The following is a 22,861-nucleotide window of genomic DNA, read 5'->3' as shown; positions in this document are numbered from 1 at the left end:
AGAACTAGAACAAATAATTTCACAATCTGTATGGAAATACAAAAAACCTCAAATAGCCAAAGCAATCTTGAGAAAGAAGAATGGAACTGGAGGAATCAACCTGCCTGACTTCAGGCTCTACTACAAAGCCACAGTCATCAAGACAGTATGGTACTGGCACAAAGACAGAAGTGTAGATCAATGGAACAAAATAGAAAGCCCAGAGAAAAATCCACACACCTATGGACATCTTATCTTTGACAAAGGAGGCAAGAATATACAGTGGAGAAAAGACAATCTCTTTAACAAGTGGTGCTGGGTAAACTGGTCAACCACATGTAAAAGAATGAAACTAGAACACTTTCTAACACCATACACAAAAATAAACTCAAAATGGATTAAAGATCTAAATGTAAGACCAGAAACTATATAACTCCTAGAGGAGAACATAGGAAAAACACTCTCCGACATAAATCACATCAGGATCCTCTTTGACCCCCCTCCCAGAATTCTGGAAATAAAAGCAAAAATAAACAAATTGGACCTAATTAAAATTAAAAGCTTTTGCACAACGAAGGAAACTATAACCAAGGTGAAAAGACAGCATTCAGAATGGGAGAAAATAATAGCAAATGAAGCAATTGACAAAGAATTAATCTCAAAAATATACAAGCAGCTCCTGCAGCTTGATTCCAGAAAAATAAACGATTCAATCAAAAAATGGGCCAAAGAAGTAAACAGACATTTCTCTAAAGAAGACATACAGATGGCTAACAAACACATGAAAAGATGCTCAACATCACTCATTATCAGAGAAATGCAAATCAAAACAACAATGAGGTAGCATCTCATGCCGGTCAGAATGGCTGCTATCCTAAAATCTACGAACAATAAATGCTGGAGAAGGTGTGAAGAAAAGAGAACCCTCTTACACTGTTGGTGGGAATGCAAACTAGTACAGCCACTATGGAGAACAGTGTGGAGATTCCTTAAAAAACTGGAAATAGAACTGCCATATGACCCAGCAATCCCCCTGCTGGGCATACACACCAAGGAAACCAGAATTGAAAGAGATACGTGTACCCCAATGTTCATTGCAGCACTATTTATAATAGCCAGGACATGGAAGCAACCTAGATATCCATCAGCAGATGAATGGATAATATATTAGTAAACATACACAATGGAATATTAGTCAGCTATTAAAAAGAATACATTTGAATCAGTTCTAATGAGGTGGATGAAACTTGAGCCTATTATACAGAGTGAAGTAAGTCAGAAAGAAAGACACCAATACAGTATACTAATGCATATATATGTAATTTAGAAAGATGGTAATAATAACCCTGTATGCAAGACAGCAAAAGAGACACAGATGTATAGATCAGTCTTTTGGACTCTGTGGGAGAAGGTGAGGGTGGGATGATTTAAGAGAATAGCACTGAAGCATGTATATTATCATATGTGAAACAGATTGCCAGTCTAGGTTTGATGCATGAGACAGAGTGCTCATGGCTGGTGCACTGGGATGACCCAGAGGGATGGGATGGGGAGGGAGGTGGGGGGTGGTTCAGGATGGGGAACACATGTACACCCATGGCTGATTCATGCCAATGTATGGCAAAAACTACTACAATACTGTAATTAGCCTCCAATTAAAATAATAAAAATTTTTTAAAAGAACCCCTATGAATAAAAAGGAAAGAATACTGTATGAAAAGACACACACACACACACACACACACACACACACACAAAGAATCCACCTGTCAGTGACAGGGATACAAGTACAATCCCTGGTCCAGGAAAATTCCACATGCTGAGGGGCAACTAAGGCCATGTGCCACAGCTACCGAGACCACACTCTAGAGCCCATGAGTTGCAACTACTGAAGCCTGTGCACCCTAGAGTTTGTGCTCCACAACAAGAGAAGCCACCACAATGAGAAGCTCAAGCACCACAAAAAGAGAGTAGCCCCACTTCATGCAACTAGAGAAAGCCCATGCATAGATATGAAGATCCAGCACAACCAAAATAATAATAATAAATACATCAATAAAAATTTTAAGAAATGGGCCAGTCTTGCCAATGAACAGCTAAATCTGGATACTGATGTAGAAAAACAAAACAAATGGAGTAGGAATTCTTTTTTAGTTGACATTGTCTTTTCCTAAACTATAGAACCATGTGATTCCAGAGAAATCTCACTCAACTGAGAGGTAACCAAAAAGAAACCCAAGCTACTGGACATCATGGATGGATGTGATCTGGACCAACCACATTCTTCACCAAAACCACAGCTCCTCCAGTGGAGTCTGGTCAACTGGGACATCTTCAGTTCTATAATAACAGCACCAGTATTGCAACCAGGCAAAATCGTCAAGCAGAAGCTCTTCTATTCTTGGTATGTCTCATAAATATTAATTCAATTCTATATACTTTTATACCCACTTCTTTCCCAAAAGATTCTGAGGCAGGATTTATACACACTCAGAAACCCATAATAAAAACCAAGTGCCTTCCTAGAGCACAGTATGTATAATGCAGTCTTTGGAAATGTAAATTTGGGTTTTACAATCAGCCAAGGAGATGGGCAAGGCAAGCATTGTACTTTGCATTTTTCAGATGAAGGGAATAAGATAAACAAACATTAGATGTTCTGTTCAAGAGGGATGGGATGGGGAGGGAGGTGAGAGGAACGCTGGTTCTCTAAGATCCTAGGACCTTTGGCAATTAATTTAAATTCTCTCCATCTCTCTATTTGGCTTTTTATTTGAGCAAACTGTTTTATCTGCAAACGTGTTTATCCTTATTAGCTGAGCCCCTTCCCTTGGCTCTCCTCTTATACTCTTTTTCATGGACTTCCTGCTCCCCATTATAACAATGATTTCCACTCTAGACAAGGAGTAAAGAGAGAATCTAATTGGTTATTCTATGGTAAATGAGAAATACAGGGAGAGTTTCACGTGCAACCAAAGACTAGTTTCCTAAACATGGAATGAAATGATGGTAACACAGTCCTTTGATAACTCAGATTCCAGTGTAATGGGATTTAAGACTGGCTAGGGCTTCCCTTGTAGCTCAGTTGGTAAAGAATCTGCCTGCAGTGCAGGAGACCCAGGTTTGATCCCTGGGTTGAGAAGATCCCCTGGAGAAGTAAATGCCAACCCACTCTAGTATTCTTTCCTGGGAAATCTCATGGACAGAGGAGCCTGATGGGCTGCAGTCCATGGGGTCGCAAAGAGTTAGGCACGACTGAGAAGGCAATGGCAACCCACTCCATTACTCTTGCCTGGAAAATCCCATGGATGGAGGAGCCTGGTAGGCTGCAGTCTATGGGGTCGCTAAGAGTCAGACATGACTGAGCGACTTCACTTTCACTTTTCACTTTCATGCATCAGAGAAGGAAATGGCAACCCACTCCAGCGTTCTTGCCTGGAGAATCCCAGGGACGGGGGAGCCTGGTGGGCTGCCGCCTATGGGGCTGCACAGAGTCGGACACGACTGAAGCGACTTAGCAGCAGCAGCAGCAGCAGAGAGACTAACACTTACTTACTCAGTTCTCACAGCAGGCTCCTGGGCTTGTCTTGAACCTTGCATTTAGGCAGCATTGCAATATGCAGTGCTACTCTGAACCCCATTCATACAGTTACAACATTGTTGATTATAGTGGAATTTAAACAGTTTTGAGGACTATATTTCTATGAAGTCAGTTAATATAACAGGAAATAAGAGAGCTTTTATAACCCCCCTTAAATTGTGACCAGTATGAAAATGAATTCTGCCCATGGGAAATCAGGATGATGAAGGCCATGGAATTTAAAAACAAATGACAGGAAATAATTTATTTGTGGGCTAAGGTCTCTTGGCTAATCTAAAAGGAAGCATTCTCAGCTTGACATTCCAAATAACACTTTTCAGTTTTCTGCATTGGAGAAGGAAATGGAAACCCACTCCAGTATTCTTGCCTGGAGAATCCCAGGGACAGAGGAGCCTAGTGGGCTGCTGTCTATGGGGTCACACAGAGTCGGACACAACTGAAGTGACTTAGCAGCAGCAGCAGCAGGGATGTCCAAGCTATATACATTGCTGATTTTTAAAACAGAAAAGAATTCATGTAAAAAACCTGACATGCTGGAATCTGCAAATAGGTAGATACTATAGATGGAGTCCAGAAAAGAGAAAGCTCAGAGACTTCTTCCTAAGCAAAAATTACTTCTATTATTAAAGAAGAATAGTTCTGAAATTGATGATCACACAAGGGGCACCCAGCTTCCTCTTTTTCTTCCCTTGTTACACTTTGTCCTTGTAAATGATGGGCCCTATCTCATAGCCAGGCATAATCATACAGGGCTGCCCTGCATAATGGGGTCTCATAAGCCAGAGCCACAAATCTACATACCTAGGACAGGTACAGGGATACCTAGTTGGGGATGTGGTGATAGGAGGTAACAGGATTCCAGGAACTACAATTATTTGGATCCAGCAAAACTCTCAGTGGTCTGAGAATCTCTCAGTGTGTCTAGACTACTGTGTCCCTATGGGTCATTCTTGGCATCCTATTCTTGAGACAAATCTGCATCCTCTTGACTGATTTGTAGATCTTCAGAATGATTTAAAAATAATAAAACTAGGCTTGGATTCCTGTGCATGTCATTTACTGTCAAATTGATCAAGGGAGAAGAGCTGTTGAACACACTCTTCCTTTCTGTATTATGTAAAGCCGTCTGGCACATCAATTCCATCATTTCTATCTCGGTATGTGGCGATGCTTTTTCCCTGTTTCTAGCAACTAGCCTACGACATGCTCACATTCCTTCTACAGGATATGATTACATCCTGTATTGCAGGCAAATGTTCTCATATTGGTAAACTCTCTTATATCCAAATTTATCTTCCACCTACTTTGGTCAAGTACCCTCAGAATCCAGTCCCATGCCTATTTCCCCAGTTTATTAGTCTTGAAATAAAAGACTATAGGAGTACAGTTCTTTTTCTCCCTTAGCAGTTCTAGTAGGTCCTTGGCAGAAGTATTTTGTGATTTAATCCTAGTTACTGACCTGGTGATTGGGAGAGGAGATGGAGGAGATCTTGAATGAGTACAGAAGATTAAATTTAAGCATCAAATGTGTGTGTGTGTGTGTGTTTGTGGGTGTGTATCTAACCCTTAACACAGAGGTTGAGTGGGACATTTTTGCAGGCTTCGGGGGGTGGGAGTTCAGGATAACCTGGAGATTAAAGATTCCTGGGGGCGAGGTGAGGGGGAATCAACAGAGATACAGCCATTCCTTGTACCAGAGGCCCACTTTTCCCAACCCTGGCATAACAAACCTGCCTCAGCTACTCTTACCATTAAATCCTTGCCTTTGGTCCTCATATTTGGACCTCTTACCCTCAATTTAAAATGAAAGAGCTTTTTTTATGTTTCCAGTGAGGCCCTCTGGTCTTTACACTTAGCATTTAATTGTTGATAAATCCATCTCAGCTCTTTTATTACCCATTTCCAAGACATCAGTGGAACTTTACAATGGCTAGAGAGTCCACTGTTCCTGAGATCACTATTTTCCTCTTATTTCTCAAATGCCTGACACACAGCATCAGCCAGCACATCCCCTTCCACTAGTAAGCCACCACTGGTGAAACACCGGCACAGCTCTCTGGACTATGTGTGTTCAGCACCAGCGACAGCACCTGCAGCGGCAGCCAGGAGAAAGTGATCAGCCCCAAAATGCCATCTTAGTGTCTAACTGGGGGACCAATCCTGGTATCTACTATCACAGCTGGGAATCACTGAATGCAGACCCTGAGAAGGAGTTTAAGAAGTGCTCTTGAGATCAACACTTATGGAAGGAACCTAGGGAAGGAACCAGATTGAACTCAGGAAAAGGCTGAATTTCCATGATCATGGGGCCCTCTGGTGCTAGTACAGATCCGAGTTGAGGGGTAAGGGGGGTAAGTCTATACTTCTCAGGGTAATTAGTCATTAGATGGGGGCTGCCCCATAAATGTGTCATGTCCTGAGGTAAAGTTTTCTTCCACTACAGCAGAAGGTTGTAAGCACTGTCTTTTGAAAACTGAAGAAATAGATCATCATTCAGAAGAGGGATCAGGGTGCCCCATCACAGATCCACCAAACATACTTTTGATCATTATAAGATTATTTAATCATTATAATGATTAAAATATATTTAATCATTATAAAAACATGCTGCAGCTTTTATAGTTACTACCATGTGACTCATAAAGAAATTGAAACATGAAAGTTGAAAAACAATTATCTCAAGGACACATCGTTTTAGAGACCATGCCTTCTCTGAAACAACTGCTTAATACTGCCATTGTAATCCCAAGGTCACTATAATGTGATAGATGAATGAGTATAACTGTGTTCCAATAAAAGTTTATTTATAAAAGCTGATAGTGGACCAAATTTGATTCACAAGCTGTAGTTTTCTGACCTCTGGTTTAGAGTGTGCTAGAGATAGGCCTTGAAAGACAAGTAAGGTTTTTTTTCCTTTTTTTTTAAGCTATAAACAAAAGAGCCTCTTGATGAAAGTGAAAGAGGAAAGTGGAAAAACTTGGCTTAAAACTTAAAATGAAGATCATGGCATCTGGTCCCATCATTTCATGGCAAATAGATGAGGAAATAACAGAAACAGTGACAGACTTTATTTTCTTGGGCTCCAAAATCAATGTGGATGGTGGCTGCAGCCGCGAAATTAAGAGACGCTTGCTCCTTGGAAGAAAAACTATGATCTACCTAGACAGCATATTAAAAAACAGAGACATTACTTTGCCAACAAAGGTCAGTTCAGTTCAATTCAGTTCAATTCAGCCGCTCAGTCGTGTCTGACTCTTTGCGACCCCATGAATCGCAGCACGCCAGGCCTCCCTGTTCATCACCATCTCCTGGAGTTCACTCAGACTCAAGTCGATCGAGTCCGTGATGCCATCCAGCCATCTCATCCTTGGTCGTCCCCTTCTCCTCCTGCCCCCAATCCCTCCCAGCATCAGAGTCTTTTCCAATGAGTCAACTATTCACATGAGGTGGCCAAAGTACTGAACTTACAGCTTTAGCATCACTACTTCCAAAGAAATCCCAGGGCGGATCTCCTTCAGAATGGACTGGTTGGATCTCCTTGTAGTTCAAGGGACTCTCAAGAGTCTGCTCCAATACCACAGTTCAAAAGCATCAATTCTTTGGCGCTCAGCCTTCTTCACAGTCCAACTCTCACATCCATACATGACCACCGGAAAGACCATAGCCTTGACTAGACGGACCTTAGTCAACAAAGTAATGTCTCTGCTTTTGAATATGCTATCTAGGTTGCTCATAACTTTTCTTAAAAGGAGTAAATATCTTTCAATTTCATGCCTGCAGTCACCATCTGCAGTGATTTTGGAGCCCAAAAAAATAAAGTCTGACACTGTTTCCACTGTTTCCCCATCTATTTCCCATGAAGTGATGGGACCGGATGCCATGATATTTGTTTTCTGAGTCTTGAGCTTTAGGCCAACTTTTTCGCTCCCCTCTTTCACTTTCATTAAGAGACTTTTTAGTTCCTCTTCACTTTCTGCCATAAGGGTGGTGTCATCTGCATATCTGAGGTTATTGATATTTCTCATGGCAATCTAGATTCCAGCTTGTGTTTCTTCCAGTCCAGCGTTTCTCACGATGTACTCTGCATAGAAGTTAAATAAACAGGGTGACAACATACAGCCTTGACGTACCCCTCTTCCTATTTGGAACCAGTCTGTTGTTCCATGTCCAGTTCTAACTGTTGCTTCCTGACCTGCATATAGGTTTCTCAAGAGGCAGGTCAGATGGTCTGGTATTCCCATCTCTTTCAGAAGTTTCCACAGTTTATTGTGATCCACACAGTCAAAGGCTTTGGCAGAGTCAATGAAGCAGAAATAGATGTTTTTCTGGAACTCTCTTGCTTTTTCGATGATCCACCAGATGTTGGCAATTTGATCTCTGGTTCCTCTGCCTTTTCTAAAGCCAACTTGAACAATGGGGAGTTCACGGTTCACGTATTGCTGAAGCCTGGCTTGGAGAATTTGGCCATTACTTTACTAGCATGTGAGATGAGTGCAATTGTGTGGTAGTTTGAGCATTCTTTTGCATTGCCTTTCTTTGGAATTGGAATGAAAACTGACCTTTTCCAGTCCTGTGCCCACTGCTGAGTTTTCCAAATTTGTTGGCATATTGAGTGCAGTACTTTCACAGCATCATCTTTCAGGATTTGAAATAGCTCCACTGGGATTCCATCACCTCCACTAGCTTTGTTCATAGTGACGCTTTCTAAGGCCCACTTGACTTCACTTTCCAAGATGTCTGGCTCTAGATTAGTGATCACATCATCATGATTATCTGGGTCGTGAAGATCTTTTTTATGTAGTTCTTCCGTGTATTCTTGCCACCTCTTCTTAATATCTTCTACTTCTGTTAGGTCCATACCATTTCTGTCCTTTATCGAGCCGATCTTTCCATGAAATGTTCCCTTGATATATCTATTTTTCTTGAAGAGATCTCTAGTCTTTCCCACTCTGTTGTTTGCCTCTATTTCTTTGCACTGATCGCTGAAGAAGGCTTTCTTATCTCTTGTTGCTATTCTTTGGAACTCTGCATTCAGATGCTTATATCTTTCCTTTTCTCCTTTGCTTTTCCCCTCTCTTCTTTTCACAGCTATTTGTAAGGCCTCCCCAGACAGCCATTTTGCTTTTTTGCATTTCTTTTCCATGGGGATGGTCTTGATCCCTGTCTCCTGTACAATGTCACGAACCTCCGTCCATAGTTCATAAGGCACTCTATCTATCAGATCTAGGCCCTTAAATCTATTTCTGACTTCCACTGTATAATCATAAGGGATTTGATTTAGGTCATACCTGAATGGTCTAGCGGTTTTGCCTATTTTCTTCAATTTAAGTCTGAATTTGGTAATAAGGAGTTCATGATCTGGGCCACAGTCAGCTCCTGGTCTTGTTTTTGTTGACTGTATAGAGCTTCTCCATCTTTTGCTGCAGAGAATATAATCAATCTGATTTCAGTGTTGACCATCTGGTGATGTCCATGTGAAGAGTCTTCTCTTGTGTTGTTGGAAGAGGGTGTTTGCTACAACCAGTGCATTTTCTTGTCATGTATGGATATAAGAGTTGGACCATAAGGAAAGCTGACTGCCAAAGTATTGATGCTTTTGAACTGTGGTGTTGGAGAAGACTCTTGAGAGTCCCTTGGACTGCAAGGAGATCCAAGCAGTCCATCCTAAAGGAAATCAGTCCTGAATATTCATTGCAAGGACTGATGATGAAACTGAAGCTCCAATACTTTGACCACCTGATGTGAAGAACGGACTCATTGGAAAAGACTCTGATGCTGGGAAAGATTGAAGGAAGAAAGAGAAGGGGATGACAGAGATGAGAGGGTTGGATGGCACCACCGACTTAATGGACATGAGTTTGAGCAAGCTCTGGGAGTTAGTGATGGACAGGGAAGCCTGGTGTGCTGCAGTGCATGGGGTTGCAAAGAGTCAGACATGATTGAGTGACTGAACTAAACTGAACTGACAGATGGAGGGCATTGCAATTAAGGAAAAGTCTATGGTTTAGTTAAGAGTGGCAAAGTAGGTAGCACAAGGTTCATGAAGCAGGGGTGTGGTGGAAAGAGGTAACAGCTTAAAGCCATGGTTAAAGCTATTCATTACTCTAAACTCAGTTAATAGGTCACCTTTTCTGGAAAGCCTTCTTTGATCACTCCCAGTAGAATTATGTTCTCCTATCTCTGTATTATCATCATGCCTTACACAACTTTAGAACTTCAGGTATATTATACAGGACTGTAAGTGCTTAGGTGAAAGTCCCTGCCTGGACTATGGCCTCTCGAGGGCAGGAGCCATGTGTTATTTATCTTTGCACCCTCAGTGCCTGTCTGGGCACAGGTACTCAATAAATATAGAATGAAACAAAATGAGTTTACTGTACTCTCATGAGTTATCCTTTAACCAGGATCTCCAGGGCTTAGTGTCATCATTTCTGGTGGCTCTGCTTCCCTCATGTACTTGAAGATGAGTGTTTTGTGGCTCAGATCATGAACTCCTTATTACCAAATTCAGACTTAAATTGAAGAAAATAGGCAAAACCGCTAGACCATTCAGGTATGACCTAAATCAAATCCCTTATGGTTATTCAGTGGAAGTCAGAAATAGATTTAAGGGCCTAGATCTGATAGATAGAGTGCCTTATGAACTATGGACGGAGGTTCGTGACATTGTACAGGAGACAGGGGTCAAGACCATCCCCATGGAAAAGAAATGCAAAAAAGCAAAATGGCTGTCTGGGGAGGCCTTACAAATAGCTGTGAAAAGAAGAGAGGGGAAAAGCAAAGGAGAAAAGGAAAGATATAAGCATCTGAATGCAGAGTTCCAAAGAATAGCAACAAGAGATAAGAAAGCCTTCTTCAGCGATCAATGCAAAGAAATAGAGGCAAACAACAGAGTGGGAAAGACTAGAGATCTCTTCAAGAAAAGTAGAGATACCAAAGCAATATTTCATGCAAAGATGGGCTCGATAAAGGACAGAAATGGTATGGACCTAACAGAAGCAGAAGATATTAAGAAGAAGTGGCAAGAATACACGGAAGAACTGTACAAAAAGGATCTTCACGACCCAGATAATCATGATGATGTGATCACTAATCTAGAGCCAGACATCTTGGAAAGTGAAGTCAGGGAGGCGTTAGAAAGCATCACTACAAACAAAGCTAGTGGAGGTGATAGAATCCCAGTGGAGCTATTTCAAATCCTGAAAGATGATGCTGTGAAAGTGCTGCACTCAATATGCCAGCAAATTTGGAAAACTCAGTAGTGGCCACAGGACTGGAAAAGGTCAGTTTTCATTCCAATTCCAAAGAAAGGCAATGCAAAAGAATGCTCAAACTACCGCACAATTGTACTCATCTCACATGCTAGTAAAGTAATACTCAAAATTCTCCAAGCCAGGCTTCAGCAATATGTGAACCGTGAACTTCCTGATGTTCAAGCTGGTTATAGAAAAGGCAGAGGAACCAGAGATCAAATTGCCAACATCCGCTGGATCATCGAAAAAGCAAGAGAGTTCCAGAAAAACATATATTTCTGCTTTATTGACTATGCCAAAGCCTTTGACTGTGTGGATCACAATCAACTGTGGAAACTTCTGAAAGAGATGAGAATACCAGACCACCTCACCTGCCTCTTGAGAAATCTGTATGCAGGTCAGGAAGCAACAGTTAGAACTGGACATAAAACAACAGACTGGTTCCAAATAGGAAAAGGAGTACGTCAAGGCTGTATGTTGTCACCCTGCTTATTTAACTTCTATGCAGAATACATCATGAGAAACGCTGGACTGGAAGAAACACAAGCTGGAATCAAGATTGCCAGGAGAAATATCAATAACCTCAGATATGCAGATGACACCACCCTTATGGCAGAAAGTGAAGAGGAACTAAAAAGCCTCTTAATGAAAGCGAAAGAGGAAAGCGAAAAAGTTGGCTGAAAGCTCAACATTCAGAAAAAGAAGATCATGGCATCCGGTCCCATCACTTCATGGGAAATAGATGGGGAAACAGTGGAAACAGTGTCAGACTTTATTTTTTGGGGCTCCAAAATCACTGCAGATGGTGACTGCAGGCATGAAATTAAAAGACATTTACTCCTTGTAAGAAAAGTTATGAGCAACCTAGATAGCATATTCAAAAGCAGAGACATTACTTTGTCGACTAAGGTCCGTCTAGTCAAGGCTATGGTCTTTCCGGTGGTCATGTATGGATGTGAGTTTGGACTGTGAAGAAGGCTGAGCGCTGAAGAATTGATGCTTTGAACTGTGGTATTGGAGAAGACTCTTGAGAGTCCCTTGGCCTGCAAGGAGATCCAACCAGTCCATTCTGAAGGAGATCCGCCCTGGGATTTCTTTGGAAGTAATGGTGCTAAAGCTGAAGCTCCAGTACTTTGGCCACCTCATGAGAAGAGTTGACTCATTGGAAAAGACTCTGATGCTGGGAGGGATTGGGGGCAGGAGGAGAAGGGGACGACCGAGGATGAGATGGCTGGATGGCATCACAGACTCAATGGACGTGAGTCTGAGTGAACCCCGGGAGATGGTGATGAACAGGGAGGCCTGGCGTGCTGCGATTCATGGGGTCGCAAAGAGTCGGACATGACTGAGCAACTGAACTGAACTGAACTGAACAGTTGAAGTAATAGTACAAAGTGAAATTGAAAAGTGAAGTCGCTCAGTCGTGTACAAAATGTTACCCAAAATCTGGCATGAGAGCTACTGACTAGTTCTTTAAAAAATTGCATAAATGAAGATGTCCATTATGGATCTCTCTGTATCGAGCAGCTGAGCAGTGCTGGAGTTACTGTAAGGAGATGCCCCATGTCCAAGAGCAGAGAAGCCCCAGAAAGACCATAGGTGCTGGAGCAGTAGCTGCACAGCATTGGAGCAGTGGCTGCATGGTGCTGGAGCAACTTTGACGAGCTACCCCACATCCAAGGACAAAGAAGAAACCACAGCAAGACTGTAGGAGGGGCAAAATCACGTTTAGAATCAAACCCCATACCTACCAGAGCTCAGAGGGCTCAAACATACCTTGTGTGTACCAGGACCCAGACACCCCGCAGAGACTGAGAGAGAACTGGGTTTGAGTGTTTCCTGAGGAGGTATGGGTCAGCAGTCGACTGCTGCAGGGGCAGGGGCTCTAGGAGCAGTATTCTTAGGTATGGCATAAGCCATCTTGGAGGAGGTCACAATTAACCCCACCATAGAGCCACCAGAACTTACACACTGGAGAAACAGACTCTTGGAGGGCACAAACAGAACCCTGTGCACACCAGAACCCAGGAGAAAGGAGCAGTGACCCCATAAGAGACTGACCCAGACTTGCCCGTGAGTGTCCAGAAGTCTCTGGCGGAGGCATGGGTCTGTGGTGGCCTGCTTCAGATTTGGGGGCACTGAGTGTAATAGTGTGTGCATGGGAACTTTGAAGGAGGCTGCCATTATCCTCATTACCTCCACCATAGTTTGCCTCAGGTCAAATAACAGGGAGGGAACACAGCCCTGCCCTTCAACAGAAAATTGGATTAAAGATTTACTGAGCATGGCATCAGAGCAAGACCCAATTTGCCCCTCAGTCAGTCTCTCCTATCAGAAAGTTTCCATAAGACTCTTATCCTTCTCCATCAGAGGGCAGACAGAATGAAAACCACAATCACAGAAAACTAATTAATCTGATCACATGAACCACACCCTTGTCTAACTCAATAAAACTATGAACCATTCTGTGTAGGGCCGCCCAAGACAGATGGGTCATGGTCGAGAGGTCTGACAGAATGTGGTCCACTGGAGAAGGGAATAGCAAACCACTTCAGTATTCTTGCCTTGCAAACCCCATGAACAGTATGAAAAGGCAAAAAGACAAGATACTGAAAGATGAACTCCCCAGGTCAGTGGGCACCCAATATGCTACTGGAGATCAGTGGAGAAATAACTCCAGAAAGAATGAAGAGACAGCCAAAGAAAAAACAACACCCAGTTGTGGATGTGACTGGCGATGGAAGTAAAGTCCTATGCTGTAAAGAGCAATATTGCATAGGAACCTGAAATGTTAGGTTCATGAATCAAGGCAAATTGGAAGTGGTCAAACAGGAGATGGCAAGAGTGAGCATCGACATTTTAGGAATCAGCAAACTAAAATGGACTGGAATGGGTGAATTTAACTCAGATGACCACTGTATCTACTACTGGGGGCAAAAATCCCTTAGAAGAAATGGAGTAGCCATCATAGTCAACAAAAGAGTCCAAAATGCAGTACCTGGAAGCAATCTCAAAAATGACAGATTGATCTCTGTTCATTTCCAAGGCAAACCATTCAATATCACAGTAACCCATGTCTATGTCCCGACCAGTAATGTTGAAGAAGATGAGGTTGAATGGTTCTATGAAGACCTATAAGACCTTCTAGAACTAACATCCAAAAAAAGATGTCCTTTTCATTATAGGGGACTAGAATGCAAAAGTAGGAAGTAAGAAATACCTGGAGTAACAGGCAAATTTTGCCTTGGAGTACAGAATGAAGCACGGCAAAAGCTAACAGTTTTGCCAATGAACTGGTCAGAGCAAACACCCTCTTCCAACAATACAAAACTCTACACATGGACATCACCAGATGGTCAATACTGAAATCAGACTGATTATATTCTTTGCAACCAAAGATGGAAAAGCTCTTGGTGCCCAGGTGCCCACTGACCTGGGGAGTTCATCTTTCAGCAAAAACAAGACCAGGAGCTGACTGTGGCTCAGATCATGAACTTCTTATTGCCAAATTCAGACTTAAATTGAAGAAAGTAGGGAAAGCCACTAGACCATTCAGGTATGACCTCAATCAAATCCCTTATAATTATACAGTGGGAGTGAGAAATAGATTTAAAGGACTAGATCTAATAGACTGGGTGCTTGAAGAACTATGGACGGAGGGTCGTGACATTGTGCAGGAGGCAGGGATCAAGACCGTGACCAAGAAAAAAATGCAAAAAGGCAAAATGGCTATCTAAGAAGGCCTCACAAATAACTGTGAAAAGAAGAGAAGCTAAAGGATATGGAAAAAAGGAAAGATATACCCATTTGAATGCAGAGTTCCAAAGAATAGCAAGGAGAGATAAGGAAGCCTTTCTTAGTGATCAATGCAAAGAAATAGAGGAAAACAATAGAATGGGAAGATCAGAGCTCTCTTCAAAAAAATTAGAGCTATGAAGGGAACACTGCATGCAAAGATGGGTAAAATAAATGACAGAAATGGTATGGACCTAACAAAAGCAGAAAATATTAAGAAGAGGTGGCAAGAATACACAGAAGAACTATACAAAAAAGATCTCCATGACCCAGGTAACCACAATGGTGTGATCACTCACCCAGAGCCAGACATCCTGGAATGTGAAGTCAGGTGGGCCTTAGAAAGCATCACTACGAACAAAGTTAGTAGAGGTGATGGAACTCCAGTTGAGCTATTTCAGATCCTAAAAGATGATGCTGTGAAAGCACTGCACTTAATATGGCAGCAAATTGGAAAACTCAGCAGTGGCCACAGGTCTGAAAAAGATCAGTCTTCATTCCAATCCCAAAGAAAGGCAATGCCAAAGAATGCTCAGACTACTACACAATTGCACTCATCTCACACGCCTGCAAAGAAATCATCAAATTCTCCAAGCCAGGCTTCAACAGCATGTAAACCATGAACTTTTTCCAGTAGTCATGTATGGATGTGAGAGTTGGACTATAAAGAAAGCTGAGCACCAAAGAATTGATGCTTTTGAACTGTGGTGTTGGAGACAACTCTTGAGAGTCCCTTGGACTGCAAGGAGATCCAACCAGTCTATCCTAAAGGAAATCAATCCTGAATATTCATTGGAAGGACTTATGTTGAAGCTGAAACTCCAATACTTTGAACTGACTCACTGGAGAAGACCCTGATGCTGGGAAAGATTGAAGGCAGGAGGAGAAGGGGATGACAGAGGATGAGATGGTTGGATGGCATCACTGATGCAATGGACATGAGCTTGAGCAAGCTCTGGGAGTTGGTGATTGACAGAGAGGCCTGGTGTGCTGCAGTCCATGGGGTTGAAAAGAGACACAGCTGAGTGACTAAACTGAACTGAAGTTTTAAATATTAGGGAGATATAAACCTTCTAGAAATATCTGTTTGTTTTTTTTAAACAGCTCTCATCTACATAAATAAGCCATTAAATGAAATAAAAAGATCTATAAAGACTTGAACCCCACCACAACCAACCACTCCTATTCTTTTCTTTTTCTGGCTTATTTTAAACTACTACCTTTATCCTATAAATAGATGAATAAAAAACCTACTTTGCATCTTATTTCAGAAATACGCTCACTTCCCAAGGTGAATACAGGATTAAAGGTAATTTTACCTATGCACTATAGTGGCTTGTTTAACTCTCTTTTTCTTAGTGCCTGCTCAGTGCAGTGCACTGGGGAGGTGCCAGAGCCCAGGGGAAATACTTTCAAGCATCATCCAACAGCTTCCGGCAGGCAATAGTCATGTTAGGTCAGGAAACTTCCAGGGACAGAAATGCTGTGGCTTAAGAATTTCCCATGTTGGTGGCCACAAGAGTCCTAGTGTCAGACTAACATGACCTGGGGTCTTTGAGTATTCAACTCATTATGCTAATTCCCCTGCCCTACTTTAATGCTCACCAAGCAACTCTCTGATTAAGATTTAGCATCTCATATAGATTTCACTAACAGATATTCACTTTGGTAGTCACATTTCTCACAGTTAAATATCCTAATGTAGGGGATTTTAAATGGCATCACTGTGAGCTAGGTAAAGTATTAATCTGTTTCCCTACACTTGGGAAATTCCAAGCCCCTAGCGATATCACATCAGTAGAGCCATAGGGGTGAAGGCCAGAATACAGGAAGGTGACAAATATACTGTGATGGATGCCATGAGTCCCGCATGGGTCCCAACAAGTAATTTGTCTTCTGTGACTCCCTGAATTCATCCCATGTGCCAACAAGTCCTAACTTGGTCTGGAAGCAGAGAGGTGCTGATTAATGCTACCTGAGGATTGTGGGCAAAGCTGGAGGATGCCCATGGCTGTGGAGGTAGAATGTGGAAAACAAGCTCACTGTCCTGAGACCAGCATGCCTGGAGGAGTGCAGCAACCAGTGAAGACTCCAGCTCTGCCTGACTTATTCTCTGACTTACTCCTGGGGAGAAGCTGCTGGCCTATTCTACTGAAAGTATGAATAATTTTTTAATCAAAAGAAAGCTAAAATTTGTTATAATTTTATTTCATTTCTCACTGCCTGATAAGGACGTACTTCAGATATCCTAGAAGGAATTCCAGTGAGACCCCACCTAATCTGAAAAGTGAATTTGTATTATCCTGGTTGTATTGTTTTTCAGTTTTATTTTTTATTACCATGTACTGCATTCTACAAATGAGTTAGTTCAGTTCAGTTCAGTCACTCAGTCATGTCCAACTTTTTGTGACCCCATGAACCGCAGCACTCCAGGAACTCCTGTCCATCACCAACTCCCGTAGTTCACCCAAACTCATGTCCATCCAGTCAGTGATGCCATCCAGCATCTCATCCTCTGTCGTCCCCTTCTCCTCCTCCCCCCAATCTCTCCCAGCATCAGAGTCTTTTCCAATGAGCCAACACTTCACATGATGTGGCCAAAGTACTGGAGTTTCAGCTTCATCAGTCCTTCCAAAGAACATCCAGGACTGATCTTGTTTAGAATGGACTGGTTGGAACTCCTTGCAGTCCAAGGGACTCTCAAGAGTCTTCTCCAACACCACAATTCAAAAGCATCAATTCTTCAACACTCAGCTTTCTTCACAGTCCAACTTTCACATCCATACATGACCATTGGAAAAACCATAGCATTGACTAGATGGACCTTTGTTGGCAAAGTAATGTCTCCGCTTTTGAATATGCTATCTAGGTTGGTCATAACTTTCCTTCCAAGAAGTAAGCATCTTTTAATTTTATGGCTGCAATCACCATCTGCAGTGATTCTGGAGCCCAAAAAATAAAGTCTGCCACTGTATCCACTGCTTCCCCATCTATTTTTCATGAAGTGATGGGACTAGATGCCATGATCTTGGTTTTCTAAATGTTGACCTTTAAGCCAACTTTTTCACTCTGCTCTTTTACTTTCATCAAGAGGCTTTTTAGTTCCTCTTCACTTTCTGCCATAAGGGTGGTGTAATCTGCATATCTGAAGTTACTGATATTTCTCCCAACAATCTTGATTCCAGCTTGGGCTTCTTCCAGTCCAGCGTTTCTCATGATGTACTCTGCATATAAGTTAAATAAGCAGGGTGACAATATACAGCCTTGATGTACTCCTTTTCCTATTTGGAACCAGTCTGTTGTTCCATGTCCAGTTCTAACTGTTGCTTCCTGACCTGCATATAGGTTTCTCAAGAGGCAAGGCAGGTGGTCTGGTATTCCCATCTCTTTCAGAATTTTCCAGTATATTGTGATCTATACAGTCAAAGGCTTTGGCATAGTCAATGAAGCAGAAATAGATGGCTTTCTGGAACTCTCTTGCTTTTTCGATGATCCACCAGATGTTGGCAATTTGATCTCTGGTTCCTCTGCCTTTTCTAAAACCAGCTTGGACATCTGGAAGTTCATGGTTCATGTACTGCTGAAGCCTGGCTTGGAGGATTTTGAGCATTACTTTACTAGCGTGTGAGATGAGTGCAATTGTGCAGTAGTTTGAGCATTTTTGGCATTGCCTTTTTTGGGGATTGAGATGAAAACTGACCTTTTCCACTCCTGTGGCCACTGCTGAGTTTCCCTAATTTGCTGGCATATTGAGTGCAGCACTTTCACAGCATCATCTCCAGGATGTGAAATAGCTGAACTGGAATTCCATCACCTCCACTAGCTTTGTTTGTAGTGATGCTTTCTAAGGCCCACTTGACTTCACATTCCAGGATGTCTGGCTCTAGGTGAGTGATCACACCATCGTGATTATCTGGATCGTGAAGATCTTTTTTGTGTAGTTCTGTGTATTCTTGCCACCTCTTCTTAATGTCTTCTACTTCTCTTAGGTCCATAACATTTCTGTCCTTTATCAAGCCCATCTTTGCATGAAATGTTCCCTTGGTATCTCTAATTTTCTTGAAGAGATCTCTAGTCTTTCCCATCCTGTTGTTTTCCTCTATTTCTTTGCATTGATCACTGAGGAAGGCTTTCTTATCTCTTCTTGCTATTCTTTGGAACTCTGCATTCAGATGCATATATCTTTCCTTTTCTCCTTTGCTTTTCACTTCTCTTCTTTTCACAGCTATTTGTAAGGCCTCCTCAGGCAGCCATTTTGCTTTTTTGCATTTCTTTTCCATGGGGATGGTCTTGATCCCTGTCTCCTATACAATGTCACGAACCTCCGTCCATAGTTCATCAGGCACTCCATCTATCAGATCTAGTCCCTTAAATCTATTTCTGACTTCCACTGTATAATCATAAGGGATTTGATTTAGGTAATACCTGAATGGTCTAGCAGTTTTCCCTACTTTCTTCAATTTAAGTCTGAATTTGGTAATAAGGAGTTCATGATCTGAGCCACAGTCAGCTCCCAGTCTTGTTTTTGCTAACTTTTGCTATCTTTTGCTGACTTTGGAGATAGAGCTTCTCCATCTTTGGCTGCAAAGAATATAATCAATCTGATTTTGGTTTTGACCATCTGGTGATGTTCGTGTGTAGAGTCTTCTCTTGTGTTGTTGGAAGAGGGTGTTTGCTATGACCAGTGCATTCTCTTGGCAAAACTCTATTAGCCTTTGCCCTGCTTCATTCTGTATTCTAAGGCCAAATTTTCCTGTTACCCCAGGTGTTTCTTGACTTCCTACTTTTGCATTTCAGTCCCCTATAATGAAAAGGACATCTTTTTTTGGGTGTTAGTTTTAAAAGGTCTTATAGGTCTTCATAGAACCATTCAACTTCAGCTTCTTCAGCATTACTGGTTGGGGCACAGACTTGGATTACTGTGATATTGAATGGTTTGCCTTGGAAACGAACAGAGATCATTTTTGAGATTGCATCCATGTACTGCTTTTGGACTCTTTTGTTGACCATAGGTGCTAGGCAAAAAACTGAATCGGGCTCAAGCCCTGCCTATATAAAGATGCTGGCTGCCAACTTGTCTCACAAGAATTTTATGAGGGTTTAGAGCTGGCTTGACAACTGATAAAGAACTCCTACAAGGAGCTGTCAAAATCCTAATGCAAATAATCCCTCTAATTATACCAATGGAAATGTTAGTCATGTCTGACTCTTTGTGACCCCATGCACTGTAGCCCACTGGGCTCTTCTGTCCATGAAATTTCCCAGGCAAGAATCCTGGAATGGGTTGCCATTCCCTTCTCCAGGGGATCTTCCCAACCCAGGGATTGAATCCAGGTCTTCAATATTGCAGGTAGAATCTTTACTGCCTCAGCCACCAGGGAATTATATCAATATTATAGGCTTATCACATGCTATATATATATCTATATCTATGTCTATATATATATATATATATACACACACACACACACACACACACACAAAACTACGTTGGAAGGCAAATAATAACATCTATTTTCCATTGTTGTTGTGAAGACAATGTACATAAAATGCCTAGCACATGGTAAGTGCTCCAAAAATGGTAGTAGTTTTTAATTACTATCATTGTTACTATTGCAATTAGCAAAGAGACTGCCCATATAAAGCAGATCTTTCAGAATGGCAAGAAAGCCATCCAACACACCCCAACCCTGCCACAGTGTACCATTCCAATATTTGAACCCCTTATTTAGGAGAACATGGAATGGTAAATAAACACATTTGTCATTTTCCATTCATTTAGTCATAGAGATAGCTTTGTAAATACATCAAGGATGATATGGGTGTAATAGGCAGGTAGAGAGGCTGCCATACCACTCTCATTTATCTTACCTAGTCACTTGTAAGCCAGTTACATTTATTAACTTCTGATATAAAGTTATTTTCCATCTATCAAAAGTTCTTTCTCTGTGGAGATGTGGATAACTAATAACAAAAATCCAGTTAACTGTTAAACAGGAAAATCTGAAAGTCTCTGTCTCAAGTGAATCCATCAAGAAAGATAGTTGTTAGAATTGAGAGACAGGATTCAAAAAGTCCTCTCTACTAAATGGTTTGCAGTTACATGTAGATTCAAAAAAGAACAATCAGGCCAAAGTAAAAGATAAACAGATATATAATAAGGAAAATCATCTAACGTCTTTTGAAGGAAATGACTACTTAGGCCATAAGTTGACAGTGACAGTGCCTTCTTTTTGCACAGAATGGTAGCACATAAGAGGCCAGCCTCATACACCATTGTTTCATTTGATCTGATGTAGGCGAATAACCTGAGAGAATGTCCAAGCACAAGCCTAAAAAGGAAAGAACAATTAAACCTATAGACATGTTGTAGATTCTTCTAGGAAAGATTTACTTTCATATCTTTTTTGGTGTTCATTTCATAAAGATTTATTTTCCCATCAACCAGTTTAAATTTAAAAACCAATCTTCATTCCACCTGGTTCAATGTTTTTGTTTTTTTTTTTTTAAAAAGGACATAAACTGTACTTTACTCCAACATGAAAGAAAGTGATAACAAGTGCCGTGAAGTTTTTAAAAGATCAGTCTAAGTCAGGCAACAAATGAATGAAAATTTAGGATGCAACATAGTTCCCAGTGACTTTGAACAAGACAGATGGCCAGTTTGAATCATCAGGATCACAGAGAATTTTTTATTCTGGAAATTTCCTAGGAATGACTTTGTATGCTCTTCTTGAACTGGCCTATCACAGGCCAACAGTTTGTTCAAAGAGAGACCCAAATACTCTTAGAAAGCATCACGCAGTTATACAACAAACTTAAAACAGGGAGTAAAAGAACTAATGAGTTCCTCACTATCTTCTAACTGGACAAGCAGATGTGGTCAGACTTAAGGCTGAGATGCCATTGGCCTATCACTACACAACATTTGGAAAGTTTATAAGTCACTAACGTTTCTTAGACAACCCAGCACAGTGTCTGGACTATAGCAGATTTATTTTCCTTAAAAAAAAACAAAAAAAAGTTTATTAGATGACAGGATGGCTAGGCAGACAGACAGGTGGACAGATGGTTGGCTGGCTGGCTGGCTGGATGGATGGATGGATGGATAAATGAACTAGGTACTAAGGAGCCCAGTAGAATCCTCCTGCAATGCGGGAGACCTGGGTTCAACCCCTGGATTGGGAAGATCCCCTGGAGAAGGGAAAGGCTACCCACTCCAGTATTCTGGCCTGGAGAATTTCATGAACGGTATAGTCCATGAAGTCGCAAAGAGTCGGACAAGACTGAGCAACTTTCACTTTCTTTTCTTTCAGAGGAAATACCACTTCTTAAGAAACGAATCGCCAGTCTTTGTTCGATACAGGATATAGGATGCTTGGGGCTGATGCACGGGGATGATCCAGAGAGATGATATGGGGTGGGAGATGGGAGGGCGGTTCAGGATTCGAAACTCATGTACACCCATGGCGGATTCATGTCAATGTATGGCAAAACCAATACAGTATTGTAAAGTAAAATAAAGTAAAAATAAAAATTAAAAAAAAGAAAAAAGAAATACCACTTCTTTCAGCTGGGCTTACAAAATCAAGTAAATCAGAGTCAGGATACTTTAAAGGGCCCTCCCTTATTGAAAAACATTCCTGAACTTGCTCTTTACTTTCCTAATTCACAGAAAAGCCATGTCCATTATGTATCTATAATTTTCCTTTAAGTTATAGTTGAGAATTAGGACTTTGGGTAGGATTGGGACAAAGACATTTCTAGGGTCTAGAAAAAATGAGACTTGAGCCCATTTACTCTTAGAACACCGAGAAATCTAAGTGCTTTGAATTCAAGATATTACCCTGCCCTGAAATCTCTCTCCCACCTTCACCCAAGCAACACTAATGGTCATAATTCTGCCATGAACCTGCTGGTAAATCTTGCTGTTGAAAGAGTTGAAAAACATCTATATCACTACATAATCCATATCACTATATCCAGATGAGAAACATCTATATCACTATCGTTGAAAAACATCTTATCACTAAACTTCCATATCACTATAGGAATCTTTTTAAAATCTAAAATCTTTTTAGATTCTTTTTAAAATAAAATAGATTTTCTCCAGGCTGTCAAAAGTCTATATGGAAGAAAATGCTTCAAGGAGAGAGCTGGCAACAGAGTCAAAAGCTACTACAAGTCAGGTTGTGAAGATGACTCAGAAGACCTTCAGGCTTTATGAGAATGC

General features: G+C 41.4%; 1 protein-coding gene across 1 annotated transcript in view; it reads left to right on the top strand.

Moving 5' to 3' along the window:
• The window catches only part of C6H9orf57 (chromosome 6 C9orf57 homolog), a 141,466-nt gene that overhangs the window by 27,152 nt on the left and 91,453 nt on the right, over nt 1–22,861 (top strand). The gene's annotated exons all lie outside the window — the stretch shown is intronic.

Source organism: Capricornis sumatraensis, chromosome 6 (assembly GCF_032405125.1).
Source record: "Capricornis sumatraensis isolate serow.1 chromosome 6, serow.2, whole genome shotgun sequence".
NCBI classification, from domain to species: Eukaryota; Metazoa; Chordata; class Mammalia; order Artiodactyla; family Bovidae; genus Capricornis; species Capricornis sumatraensis.
This window is presented reverse-complemented; position numbering and strand designations above follow the sequence as displayed.